This window comes from Bos taurus, chromosome 18, assembly GCF_002263795.3.
Source record: "Bos taurus isolate L1 Dominette 01449 registration number 42190680 breed Hereford chromosome 18, ARS-UCD2.0, whole genome shotgun sequence".
Taxonomy (NCBI): domain Eukaryota; kingdom Metazoa; phylum Chordata; class Mammalia; order Artiodactyla; family Bovidae; genus Bos; species Bos taurus.
In genome coordinates, this window is record NC_037345.1 from 3,018,292 (window position 1) to 3,031,587 (window position 13,296).

The 13,296-nt window shown below is 41.9% G+C and overlaps 1 long non-coding RNA gene across 1 annotated transcript in view; it reads left to right on the forward strand.

The window, feature by feature from the left end:
• Positions 1–13,296, forward strand: part of LOC132342775 (uncharacterized) — an 84,506-nt gene that overhangs the window by 38,360 nt on the left and 32,850 nt on the right. The window contains exon 2 of the long non-coding RNA XR_009491260.1: positions 10,648–10,813. This is a non-coding gene — a long non-coding RNA (uncharacterized lncRNA). The remainder of the gene's footprint in view (positions 1–10,647; positions 10,814–13,296) is intronic.

Consider the following 13,296-nt stretch of genomic DNA (forward strand, 5'->3'; position numbering starts at 1 on the left):
GTCTGCTCAACAACTATGAGAGTCAGAGAACAATGGAATTACATCTCCATGGTGCTGGAAGTTACGAGAAAACAACCCTGTTTACTTGGAATGTTAAGTTGGCTGAAAATCAGAAATGAAGGCAAAAGACGTTCTTTAGCCAAATATGTATAGGAGTTGTCACCAGTAGACATGTACTACAAGAAATGCTAAACAAAGTTCTTCAAATGTAATAGAAATGATAGCAAACAGAGAACTGGATCCGAACAAATTTCCCAAAATATGAGTGAATTAATGCACACAATGATGGTGATTCCTCGCTTACAGTGATGGAAGTAGAAACTAAAACAATTAATTCTACTTTTATCAGTGAAGCATTTTACTCACAAACATTTGCTTGAATAAAGCATAAAATAGATACCCACAAAAGCAAAACAGCAACAATAAAAAGAGTAGGCGTGCACTTACTGATTTCAAAGAGCACGAGGAGCGTGACAGGCGACTGGAGAGCCCACCTAGAGAAAAGACACTCCTGCCAGTGCAGTCTGCTCATCTCCTCAGAGTATTTTCTGAAAAATGACAAAGCCTGGGAAAGTGTCAGAAATAAACTGGGTATCTGAGTTTTTACTCCTTCCAAATGAGACATTTTCAGGAGAATTCAGATGCTACTGTGCTTTCTGTACAGGGTAAGTGATACGAGGCACCTGTGTGTGGTTTAACTTTTCTTTTTCCTTACTCCTTTGGTTCAGTATTCCTTTAAATTCTTTATTTAATCGCTCAGTCATGTTCAACTCTTTGGGACCCCATGGACTCCCAGGCTCCCTCCAGGCCCCTCTGTCCATGGGATTTTCCAGGCAAGAATACTGGAGTGGGTTGCCATTTCCTTCTTCAGAAAAAAAAATTTTAAACTGAGATATAATTGACATATAACATTGTGTAAGTTTAAGGAGTACAATGTTTTGATTTAATACATTTATATATTGCAATAAGATTACCATTAAGGCATTAGCTAACATCCTTATCTGATCATATAATTATCATGTTTTTCTTTTTTTTGGTGGTGAGAACAACTGAGATCTAGTCTCTCAGAAACTTTAAAGTTTATAATATAGTATTGTTGACTATAATCTCTATGCTGGGCATTAGATCTCCAGGGTTTACTAATCTACTAGTTGAAAATTTGTACCCCCAAACAACATCTCCCAAATTTCCCCAGCCCCCCACCCCCAACCCCTGGAAACCACCATTTTACTCTGTTTTTAACAAGGTCAGCTTTTAAAACTTCCACACCTAACTGACACCACCTGGTGTTTATCTTTTCCGTCTGGCTTGTCTCACCTGCACAATGCCCTCCTGGCCCGTCCCTGCTGTGGAAATGGCAGGAAATCTCACCCGTGTAAACTGTCCACCCAACTCCTTCTGTGGCTGGTCTTCACACCGTGTCCTGCTATTGCTTGTCGTATTTCCCCCGCCCTGGCTGGACAGGATGGTCCATGTTGTCTAAGTGCCCTTCAGAGTTCATTCATTCATTCATTAACAAGATTCATGATCTTCACAGAGTTGCTTGGCAACATGGCACTCGCTCAGCTCTCCACTGATCTGGGGCAAGGAGGTGACAGAGCAGGACAGAACCAGCCCACATCCAAGGTCCTTTCCCTCCTGATCAGCACCACTTATTAAGAGCAACTAATTTTTAAGGAAAGATGGATAGGAAATGGGGCTTCCCCGGTAGTTCAGCGGTCAAGAATCCACCTGCAATGCAAGAGTTGCAGGAGACGTGGGTTCAGTCCCTGGGTCGGGAAGATCCCCTGGAGGAGGGCATAGCAACCCACTCCAATACTTTTGCCTGGAAGATCCCATGGACAGAAGAGCCTGTTAGGTTACAGTCCATAGGGTCACAAACAGTTAGACATGACTGAAGCAAATTAGCATGCACATATGCACGGATAAGAATTGGGAATCCTGGCTTAACTATCTCTCTAGGAAGAGAAAATCCATTTTGATAAGAAGCCTGTATTTCTATCTACTAAATTGAAATACTTGGTGATAGTTACAGATGTGATATTTTCCTGGTGATTTCTACAGACCCACAACAGGTATTTAATAGGCTTCAATCATTCCGGCCACTTTCCTGCAAGCTACGTGGGGAATATGAAAACAGGAGAGTCTGCTGGGCACAGTTCCTGCTCTGGGGGCGAGAGTCGGAGTGAGACCGTTACTGGAAACGGACAGGAAGAAGTGCAAAAGGGCTGCGGCTGGACATGATGGTTTGTTGAACAGGCTGATCCAAGGTGCATGACCCGAGGTGCACATCCAAGTGCTAAAGCTTTGGATTTCCCTCGACTGTGTGAACACGAAGGAAAATCTCATGATGTGGTAGCAATGATGCTATGATGTGTCATTTGTGACGTAATAAAACCCCACTGGGCTGGCACTCTCTTGACTTCAAGCACTCCTCCTCTGTCTGCAGGCACTTCTCAGCTCCCAGCTAGAGCTGTGGTTGATGAGAGAGCTGCAGCACCAGGCCCGGTGTGGTAGCGCCTCGTCCAGCCTCTAACTGAGCGAGTGCAGAGCCAACCTTGTATGCCTCCTCCCCTAGAGCAGCAGCTCCTGCTTCCGTCCCAGGGGCCGCAGGAGGCTCCTTTGGTCTGTTTCCTCTCACCCCACCTCCTGCCTTTTGTGAGGAACCCTTCCCATTTCTACTCTACCCCAAGGCGAAGTTCATGTCCTTATGCTTGGACTATTACATCCATGCACACCACTGGTGTGTGTGTGTGTGTGTGTGTGTGTGTGTGTGAAGGGTCCCCATTTAGGCTCTTTTGAGTAGATTCTTAAGTGCTTTTCCTATCTAGCTGATGATACCTAGCAAAGTGCTAGTCACAGCCGATACGCCATACCATTAATGAAATAAACTGCCATGAAAATAAGAAGACCTGCCCAAAGCTCCTCAGAGTATTTAAGGAAAGAATTATATGAGAGAGATAATCTCTGTTAATACAGATTCTAGAAAAGATGCTTTTTGCCTAGTTTGGCCTCCTTGGGTACCGATTTCTCACTTTATAATAGATAACATCCACTGTCTGCTGTATTTTAAGAACCATGAATGGGGACTTCCCTGGATGTCCAGTGGTTAAGACTATGCTTCCACTGCAGGGGGTGTGAGTTTGATCTCTGATTGGGGAAATGAGATCCTGCATGCCTCACAGTGCAGCCAAATAATAATAATAATAGTAATAATAATAATAAAAGCACAGATGAAGTTTTTAATGCAATATTTTGTGATGATGCTGAAACGATTTCTTTAGAGTATGTAAACCTTCTTGCAACACTAATCATAGTAATAATGATCACATGTAGAGAATTTATTCTGAATCTACATATACTTGAAATGAACTTCCTTTATTTATACTCTTTGTTCATCTATAATAGGCATCATAAAATGCTGATCCTTTACTTGTTAGCTTGGGGAACATTTCAGTGTGGCTTGGCCCCGCTGCTGTCTTTATCCTCTAAAGATTCTTGCGTTAAGAGGCAGAAAGCGTGGCTTACTGGGGATTCAGGTGGTAGGGAAATATATCCTACACAGTGACACAGTCTCTCGCTGTGACTGTACTAGCTGAAGGCTGTTGCTTTTTTGTATCATAACTATGCAGAATAAATGTATGTATCATAACCACAACTATGCACAATAAATTTATTGGTGGAGAAATTTTACTTATCATTTATGGAAAAATAATCCCTTAGAAGAAATGGAGTACCCATCATGGTCAGCAAAAGGGTCCGAAATGCAGCACTTGGATGCAATCTCAAAAACGACAGAATGATATCTATTCGTTTCCAAGGCAAACCATTCAATATCATGGTAATCCAAGCCTATGCCCCAACCAGTAAAGGTGAAGAAGCTGAAGTTGAACGGTTCTATGAAGACCTACAAGACCTTTTAGAACTAACACCCAAAAAAGATGTCCTTTTCATTATAGGGGACTGGAATGCAAAAGTAGGAAGTCAAGAAACACCTGGAGTGACAGGCAAATTTGGCCTTGGAATACGGAATGAAGAACGGCAAAGGCTAATAGAGTTTTGCCAAGAGAACGCACTGGTCATAGCAAACACCCTCTTCCAACAACACAAGAGAAGACTCTACACATGGACATCACCAGATGGTCAACACTGAAATCAGATTGATTATATTCTTTGCAGCCAAAGATGGAGAAGCTCTATACAGTCAGCAAAAACAAGACCAGGAGCTGCCTGTGGCTCAGACCATGAACTCTTTATTGCCAAATTCAGACTTAAATTGAAGAAAGTGGGGAAAACCACTAGACCATTCAGGTATGACCTAAATCAAATCCCTTATGATTATACAGTGGAAGTGAGAAATAGATTTAAGAGACTAGATCTGATAGAGGGCCTGATGAACTATGGATGGAGGTTCATGACATTGTACAGGAAACAGGGATCAAGACCATCCCCATGGAAAAGAAATGCAAAAAAGCAAAATGGCTGTCTGGGGAGGCCTTACAAATAGCTGTGAAAACAAGAGAAGCAAAAAGCAAAGGAGAAAAGGAAAGATATAAACATCTGAATGCAGAGTTCCAAAGAATAACAAGGAGAGATAAGAAAACCTTCCTCAGTGATCAATGTAAAGAAATAGAGGAAAAAACAACAGAATGGGAAGGACTAGAGATCTGTTCAAGAAAATCAGAGATACCAAGGGAGCATTTCATGCAAAGATGGGCTCAATAAAGGACAGAAATGGTATGGACCTAACAGAAGCAGAAGATATTAAGAAGAGGTGGCAAGAATACACAGAAGAACTGTACAAAAAAGATCTTCATGACCCAGATAATCAAGATGGTGTGATCACTCACCTAGAGCCAGACATCCTGGAATGTAAAGTCAAGTGGGCCTTAGAAAGCATCACTGCGAACAAAGCTAGTAGAAGTGATGGAATTCCAGTTGAGCTATTTCAAATCCTGAAAGGTGATGCTGTGAAAGTGCTGCCAGCACTCAATATGCCAGCAAATTTGGAAAACTCAGCAGTGGTCACAGGACTGGAAAAGGTCAGTTTTCATTCCAATCCCAAAGAAAGGCAATGCCAAAGAATGCTCAAACTACCACACGATTGCGCTCATCTCACACGCTAGTAAAGTAATGCTCAAAATTCTCCAAGCCAGGCTTTAGCATTACATGAACCGTGAACTTCCAGATGTTCAAGCTGGTTTTAGAAAAGGCAGAGGAACCAGAGATCAAATTGCCAACATCTGCTGGATCATGGAAAAAGCAAGAGAGTTCCAGAAAAACATCTATTTCTGCTTTATTGACTATGCCAAAGCCTTTGACTGTGTGGATCACAATAAACTGTGGAAAATTCTGAAAGAGATGGGAATACCAGACCACCTGACCTGCCTCTTGAGAAACCTGTATGCAGGTCAGGAAGCAACAGTTAGAACTGGACATGGAACAACAGGCTGGTTCCAAATAGGAAAAGGAGTACATCAAGGCTGTATATTGTCACCCTGTTTATTTAACTTATATGCAGAATACATCATGAGAAACCCTGGGCTGGAAGAAGCACAAGCTGGAATCAAGATTGCTGGGAGAAATATCAATAACCTCAGATATGCAGATGATACCCCCCTATGGCAGAAAGTGAAGAGAAACTAAAGAGCTTCTTGATGAAAGTGAAAGTGGAGAGTGAAAAAGTTGGCTTAAAGCTCAACATTCAGAAAACTAAGGTCATGGCATCTGGTTCCATCACTTCATGGAAATAGATGGGGAAACAATGGAAACAGTGTCAGAGTTTATTTTTTTGGGCTCCAAAATCACTGCAGATGGTTATTGCAGCCATGAAATTAAAAGATGCTTACTCCTTGGAAGGAAAGTTATGACCAACTTAGATAGCATATTAAAAAGCAGAGACATTACTTTTGCAACAAAGGTCCGTCTAGTCAAGGCTATGGTTTTTCCAGTGGTCATGTATGGATGTGAGAGTTGGACTGTGAAGAAGGCTGAGTGCCGAAGAATTGATGCTTTTGGAACTGTGGTGTTGGAGAAGACTCTTGAGAGTCCCTTGGACTGCAAGGACATCCAACCAGTCCATCCTAAAGGAGATCAGTCCTGAGTGTTCATTGGAAGGACTGATGCTGAAGCTGAAACTCCAATACTTTGACCACCTCATGTGAAGAGTTGACTCATTGGAAAAGACACTGATGCTGGGAGCGATTGGGGGCAGGAGGAGAAGGGGACAACAGAGGAAGAGATGGCTGGATGGCACCACCAACTTGATGGAAGTGAGTTTGAGTGAACTCCGGGAGTTGGTGATGGACAGGGAGGCCTGGCGTGCTGTGATTCATGAGGTCGCAAAGAGTTGGACACGACTGAGCGACTGAACTGAACTGAAATGATTTAAAGCTAGGGCTTCCCAGGTGGCGCTAGTGGTAAAGAATCAGCCTGCCAATGCAGGAGACACAAGAAACGTGCGTTCAGTCCCTGGTTGGGAAGATCCCTGGAGAAGGAAATGGTATTCTTGCCTAGAAAATTCCATGAGCAGAGGAGCCTGGCAGGCTACAGTCCATGGGGCTGCAAAGAGTCAGAAAAGACTAATTCGCTGAGCATGCACACATGTTGCAGAAATCAGTTCTGGAGAAACCAAGCACCAAACTTGGAGAGTTGGAGAACTCTGGTTTATTATGCCGGCGGGCCCAGAGGAGTTAACACTGCACACTCTGAGCCCCGAACAAAGTGATTACAGGGTTTTTATAGACAGACTGTAGTGGGTAACACCAGCTGTTAGTAGACTGGTTTAGACTAAGGGGTTTTGTATGCACAGGAACAGTGGCCAATTGGGGAGGGGGTGCCTGACCTGGACAGGCATGACTAAGCAGGTTTGCAGGGGCTGGGTGACTGCAAAGAGCAGGAGAAGGGTGAGTGAGACAAACTCCAGTTCCTAGTATTGCAAGTCTCCACTATCCAAGACTACGTGACCTACGTGATCCAGACTTTACAAGGGGCAAGCTGAGTTACAGAGGCAGAAGGAGGTAAAATTTTAACTTTTCCTCTTCACACACACACCTCACAGCCTTAGGATTAGTTGAATCACTGGGATTAGTTGATTCACTGTAATATAATACTGTTCACAATATTCTGTAATAGCTATCAATGAAGAGTACTTCGAGAGGTGTGTTTAGAGTTGTGACTTCCAGCCTGAGATGCAGGAGTGAAGGATCAAAGTTTAGAAGAATCAGAATTGCTACTTTCTATTTTTGTTTTTAGGAAGATTTGCATAACTGTTTCTCTGAATCTTCTCCAGTAAAAGTTTTCTGTGACAGCCTGTCTGTTCATTTCATTTTCTTCATAGAGCAAGGTGGAGGTGTCCGAGTCTCAATTCCTTAAAATTGAGGATAACTTAGTGGTTTTGATTTGCATTTCTCTGACAATGAGTGATGTTGAGCATCTTTTCATGTGTTTGTTAGCCATCTGTATGTCTTCTTTGGAGAAATGTCTATTTAGTTCTTTGGCCCATTTTTTGATTGGGTCATTTATTTTTCTGGAATTGAGCTGTAGGAGTTGCTTGTATATTTTTGAGATTAGTTGTTTGTCTGTTGCTTCATTTGCTATTATTTTCTCCCATTCTGAAGGCTGCCTTTTCACCTTGCTAATAGTTTCCTTTGATGTGCAGAAGCTTTTAAGTTTAATTAGGTCCCATTTGTTTATTTTTGCTTTTATTTCCAATATTCTGGGAGGTGGGTCATAGAGGATCCTGCTGTGATGTATGTCAGAGAGTGTTTTGCCTATGTTCTCTTCTAGGAGTTTTATAGTTTCTGGTCTTAGGTTTAGATCTTTAATCCATTTTGAGTTTATTTTTGTGTATGGTGTTACCATTTCACACCAGTCAGAATGGCTGCGATCCAAAAGTCTACAAGCAATAAATGCTGGAGAGGATGTGGAGAAAAGGGAACCCTCTTACACTGTTGGTGGGAATGCAAACTAGTACAGCCACTATGGAGAACAGTGTGGTGATTCCTTAAAAAACTGGAAATAGAACTGCCTTATGATCCAGCAATCCCACTGCTGGGCATACACACTGAGGAAACCAGAAAGGAAAGAGACACGTGTACCCCAATGTTCATCGCAGCACTGTTTATAATAGCCAGGACATGGAAGCAACCTAGATGTCCATCAGCAGATGAATGGATAAGAAAGCAGTGGTACATATACACAATGGAGTATTACTCAGCCATTAAAAAGAATACATTTGAATCAGTTCTAATGAGGTGGATGAAACTGGAGCCTATTATACAGAGTGAAGTAAGCCAGAAAGAAAAACACCAATACAGTATACTAACGCATATATATGGAATTTAGAAAGATGGTAACAATAACCCTGTGTACGAGACAGCAAAAGAGACACTGATGTATAGAACAGTTTTATGGACTCTGTGGGAGAGGGAGAGGGTGGGAAGATTTGGGAGAATAGCATTGAAACATGTATAATATCATGTATGAAACAAGTTTCCAGTCCAGGTTCGATGCACAATGCTGGATGCTTGGGGCTGGTGCACTGGGACGACCCAGAGGGATGGTATGGGGAGGGAGAAGGGAGGAGGGTTCAGGATGGGGAACACATGTATACCTGTGGTGGATCCATTTCGATATTTGGCAAAACTAATACAATATTGTAAAGTTTAAAAATAAAATTAAATTAAAAAAATAAAAAAAAAACAAGCAAAAAAATTGAGGATAACATAGAACAGAGTTGTAATATTTTCTTAGAGGCAGAGAGAATATTTTTGAAAAGCGAGGGAATACTATTCTGAGTCCAAGTGGACTGGGAGACATTTGAGGATAACATAGAACAGAGTGGTAATATTTTCTTAGAGGCAGAGAGAATATTTTTGAAAAGCGAGGGAATACTATTCTGAGTCCAAGTGGACTGGGAGACATTTTGTCCTACCCAACTTTTCTGTGAAGTTCTCATCACTTAACCATTAACCATGTATCAGTCTATGGTAGGATTGTAAGTCTTGATCTACTTATACTCCTGCAAGGTACACAAGGGCTTCCCTGGTGGCTCAGCAGTAAAGAATCTGCCTTCCAGTGCAGGAGATGCCAGTTCAATCCTTGGGTCGAGAAGATCCCTTGGAGAAGTAAATGACAACCCACTCTAGTACTCTTGCCTGGGAAATCCCATGGACACAGGAGCCTGGCGGGCTGCAGTCCATGGAGTCACAGAGTTGAACACGACTTCGTGACTAAACAACAACAAAGTGTGCAAAGCATTGCACAAGTACAGGCAATCATTTTTAAAAGGAAATAGAGTTAATAGAATTCTTGACTCCCATTAATGTATTTTAATGCTCTATCTTTAGTCAATAGGTTTATCCTTACGGTTGATTCAAATCCTTCTTGCTGGACTAGAAAACAGTTGTCACTGGTTGTAGATTAGAAATGCGCCAACCAGAATATGTGTCTGTGACTCTCTCTCTATATATATATAATGATGTGTTCATTTTAGGCTGACAAACCCTCTTTTCAACCCTCTGTTGCCACTTTCAGAAACCCGTGTTAATCTTTCTTATAAATAATATAATGTGCGTAACACTGTGTCTTTCTTTAAGTTATCCACATAACACACCATGTTGGGATGTGAAATGGAAGACAGTCTGAGTCATGAAGCCATTCTGAGCTTGGGTTTCTCAAAACTCTCCCAGGTTTTTTCATTCTTTGTGTTTAAAGCCATTTTCCCATCTCTTATGTTGTATTTGTACGGCTTTTTTTTTCTTCCTAAAGGGATTACATCCACATCTGTTTCTATTAAACACTACTCTGCTTATCTTTCCTTTTCTCCAAATTGTCAAGGGTGCTTCTTTCTTCTTAATTCTGTGTCCTAGCCTCATCTCTATGGAGATTTATCTAATACCTGCACCAAAGAAATACCTTATTAAAATGTAAATAGATTCTCAACATTCCAAACATATTCAAATCATCCAAATTTGGTTATTTATTTGTTGGGTTCTTGTTTCTGTTTCTTAAAAAAGCATTTACAAATAAGTGACAACTTTAATTAAATGGAGTTATTACAGGGGAGGGGTGGGCAGAACATTGGAAGTTTATGAATAATTGTTCATATAGAACAGTTATCTCTACAACAAGATCAAAAATTTACTTTATGTTCCTCTCCTTACCTTTTAAGGAAGAGGCTTTTTCATATTTGTTTGAGAATAAGAATGTTTTGAGTTTTCACACCTGAGCATTTTGTCCTTTCTCATTTTTTTAAAGGACTCTGAATCTTGTTTCGACACAGCAAGAATAGAAGTGTGTTTCCTCTCCCAACTCCATTCTTGTGATGTGTGTCTTTTATTAATAGGGATACAATTCTGGAAGTGAGAAATTGAGACTTGGCTCAAACTGCTTCAGAAATATGGCTGGTGAAACTCCAGTATTTCGTTCATATGACAGCTTTCAAGATAGCACAAAATGAAACAAGTGATATGACTCACTGTGAACGTTAATTAATGGATGGCTACAAAAATAATTTGGGGATAAAGAGGCTATACAATGGAAAAGTATTGATATAGTGGTGACTGCATGTAATAGAAGTTGTATAGGAACTAATTTTATAGCCATCTCACTCTTTCCATTGGTTTCACTCTCCTTATTTAACAGTTATCCAGGACTTGACTTCCTCTGCTCTTGGACCCTATGAAGAAGCTGGATCATGACTCTGGAAGGGGGTGGTTGGAACTCAGGGTGAAAATGAAGAGGCTGGCAAGCTGCCACTTGAGAGAAGATGCACAGAGTCTTGAAGATTTGAACCAGACTATACCAGGAGGTAAAAATTGGACTAATTTACATGTACATGTGTGCTATATGCACACACTCACACAGAAATACACACACACACACAGTGAGTCAAGCAGAGTATTCCCTGAAGAAAACAAAAAAATAGAACATCTGAGGAGTCAACAAAGACACAGTTTGTTCACTCATTCACTCATTCCTTCATTCTTTCAATATTTATGTAACTCCTACCTAATACTCTGCACTGAAGAAGATATTATGGGAACAAAATGCCCAAATATCTTTAAGGAACTAGAATTAATTGGAGGTACTATTTCCATATGTATAAGATCGTGTGCATGCGTGCTAAGTTGCTTCAGTCACGTTTGATGCTTTGCGACCCCATGGACCCCGCCAGGCTCCTCTGTCCAAGGGATTCTCCAGGCCAGAATACTGGGGTGGGTGGCCAGGCCCTCCTCCAGGGGATCTTCCCGACGCACGGATTGAACCTGTGTCTCTTATATCTCCTGCATTGCCAGATAGATTCTTTACCACCAGTGTCCCCTGGGAAGCCCATGTGTAAGAGTAAATCCTAATAAATAGAAGCCAGGGGTTTAATGTCTTTAAAATGCTGCAGAACATTACAGGGTCCGTGGGGAAAAAAGCCCACTCATTTCTGAAGGAGTTTTTCTTTGGGGATTGGCTGGTCTATAAAATTAAAAAAGGCAAACACACGAAGAGAGAGAGACCATTGGGGGGATGGTTCTGCCTAGGACCCTGTCTAGTAATGTCCCCAGAACTAATTCTCCTCGGATCAATCATTAGAGATATAGGCAAAGGCAGTGAAGTAATGGAGTTACTTGTATGTTAACTTCCTTCTGGCTACCAAAGAAAGGCAGCAAACCAATTTGTGTGTTTTTTAAAAATATATTTACTTATTTTTATTTATTTGGCTGCACCAGATCTTAGCTGTGGCATGCAGGATCTTTTCGTTGCAGCGTGTGGGATCTAGTTCCATGACCAGGGATCAAACCCCAGGCCCTCTGCCTTGGGAGCATGGAGTCTTAGCCACTGGATCACTAGGGAACTTCCCCCACTTTGTGTTTGATAGATAAAACATGCGAGTAGTAAAAAGGAAATAAAGCCTTACATGGATCTCACTAACTCACAGAAAACAAACTTCTCAATTCCTGTTTGCCAGCTATATCTGTTTGTTTCTCCAAACTTGCTCCAGCTCGGTATGGGTTGTTTACAAGAGGAGCTGCCATGACCCTCATATGACAAAGGGATACACAAGGATGCGGAAGCCAGCAGTGCATGAGTGCCCACAACAGGAAAATATTAAAGCTTTACAGGTGAAGATGTCCAGACCGCATATTAGAGTAAAATGTTTCCCCTGGTTCAACTGAGGGAGAGTTTGATGGGTTGTTTTCTCAGACTAGCAAGAGGAGGAAGGATGTTTTCTTTATGTGGATGGGGTGGTTGTAAAATGAATATAATGGTTCCCCCAAATGAGCATCATTTTGAGTGTCATGTATTCCATTCACACCAGGGGCACTGGTTTATAATTACCCTAATGGAGCCCTGAATTGGGACAAATGGATATTCGCATCCCATTTTCTTCTTCGGCACTGAGTATGTTGTAGGATATAGAGTCGTAAAACACAGCTCGGAGGACGCTCAAGACAGTGGAGTAAAGTTTATTATGCCAGCGGATCCAAGGGGAATCAGTTTCCAACAAGGACCCTGATGTTTCTGAGACGCCCAGTTTTATACCCCCCACTACGTGCCTGGTTGCATGTTAGCAACCTCTTTGTTGTGTATGACTGAGTTTTATAACAAGTAGGTGCTAGGAGAACAAACAATTAAGGTTAAAGGTGAGGAACAATGATAAAGGGGGGATGTCTCCATGGTTAATCTTACAGGGGCAGCCTGACCTCAACTACAATCTCCATTTGCCATCTGTAGGGAGGGAAGTCTCCAGGAAACCTGGTTTTCACTAGCAATGGTTTCCTCATTCTTGGGCAGGGTTCAGGCCCAGTGCGAATCCTGTCTTTAGGACGGATGACAGGCTTCAAGATGGAGTCTCTCCTGCTTTCCTCACACTGGCCGCACAGCATATTGGGCACATACCCCACCAAGTACAGGGTGCAAGTGAGGTTTGCTTATTTCACCTTGCTTGCGACGGCTGTGCATTTCTAGGTGACCGACTCCCACGCAGCAGTGTTCACAGCAAAGAGTGTATAGAGGGGGATTCAGATGCAGGATGGCCAGCACAGCTGGATGGACTTTGGCTTGGTCAGCTTGGCTGGACAGCGTCTCCCCAGGTAATGCCCTAGTTGATGAAAAACACACCTGTGTCTGCATTTACCTATATCCAAGTACATTAAACCTACATACGTACTGAGCTGGCAGCAAGGAAAAGCACCTATGATGAACAGCAAGAGATGGAGCAACTAAAATGTCTCCTTTATTTCTGAATTCTATTTCCTCTTTTATTGTGAGGGAGTCTATTAGCAAAAAAGATAAGGCTGA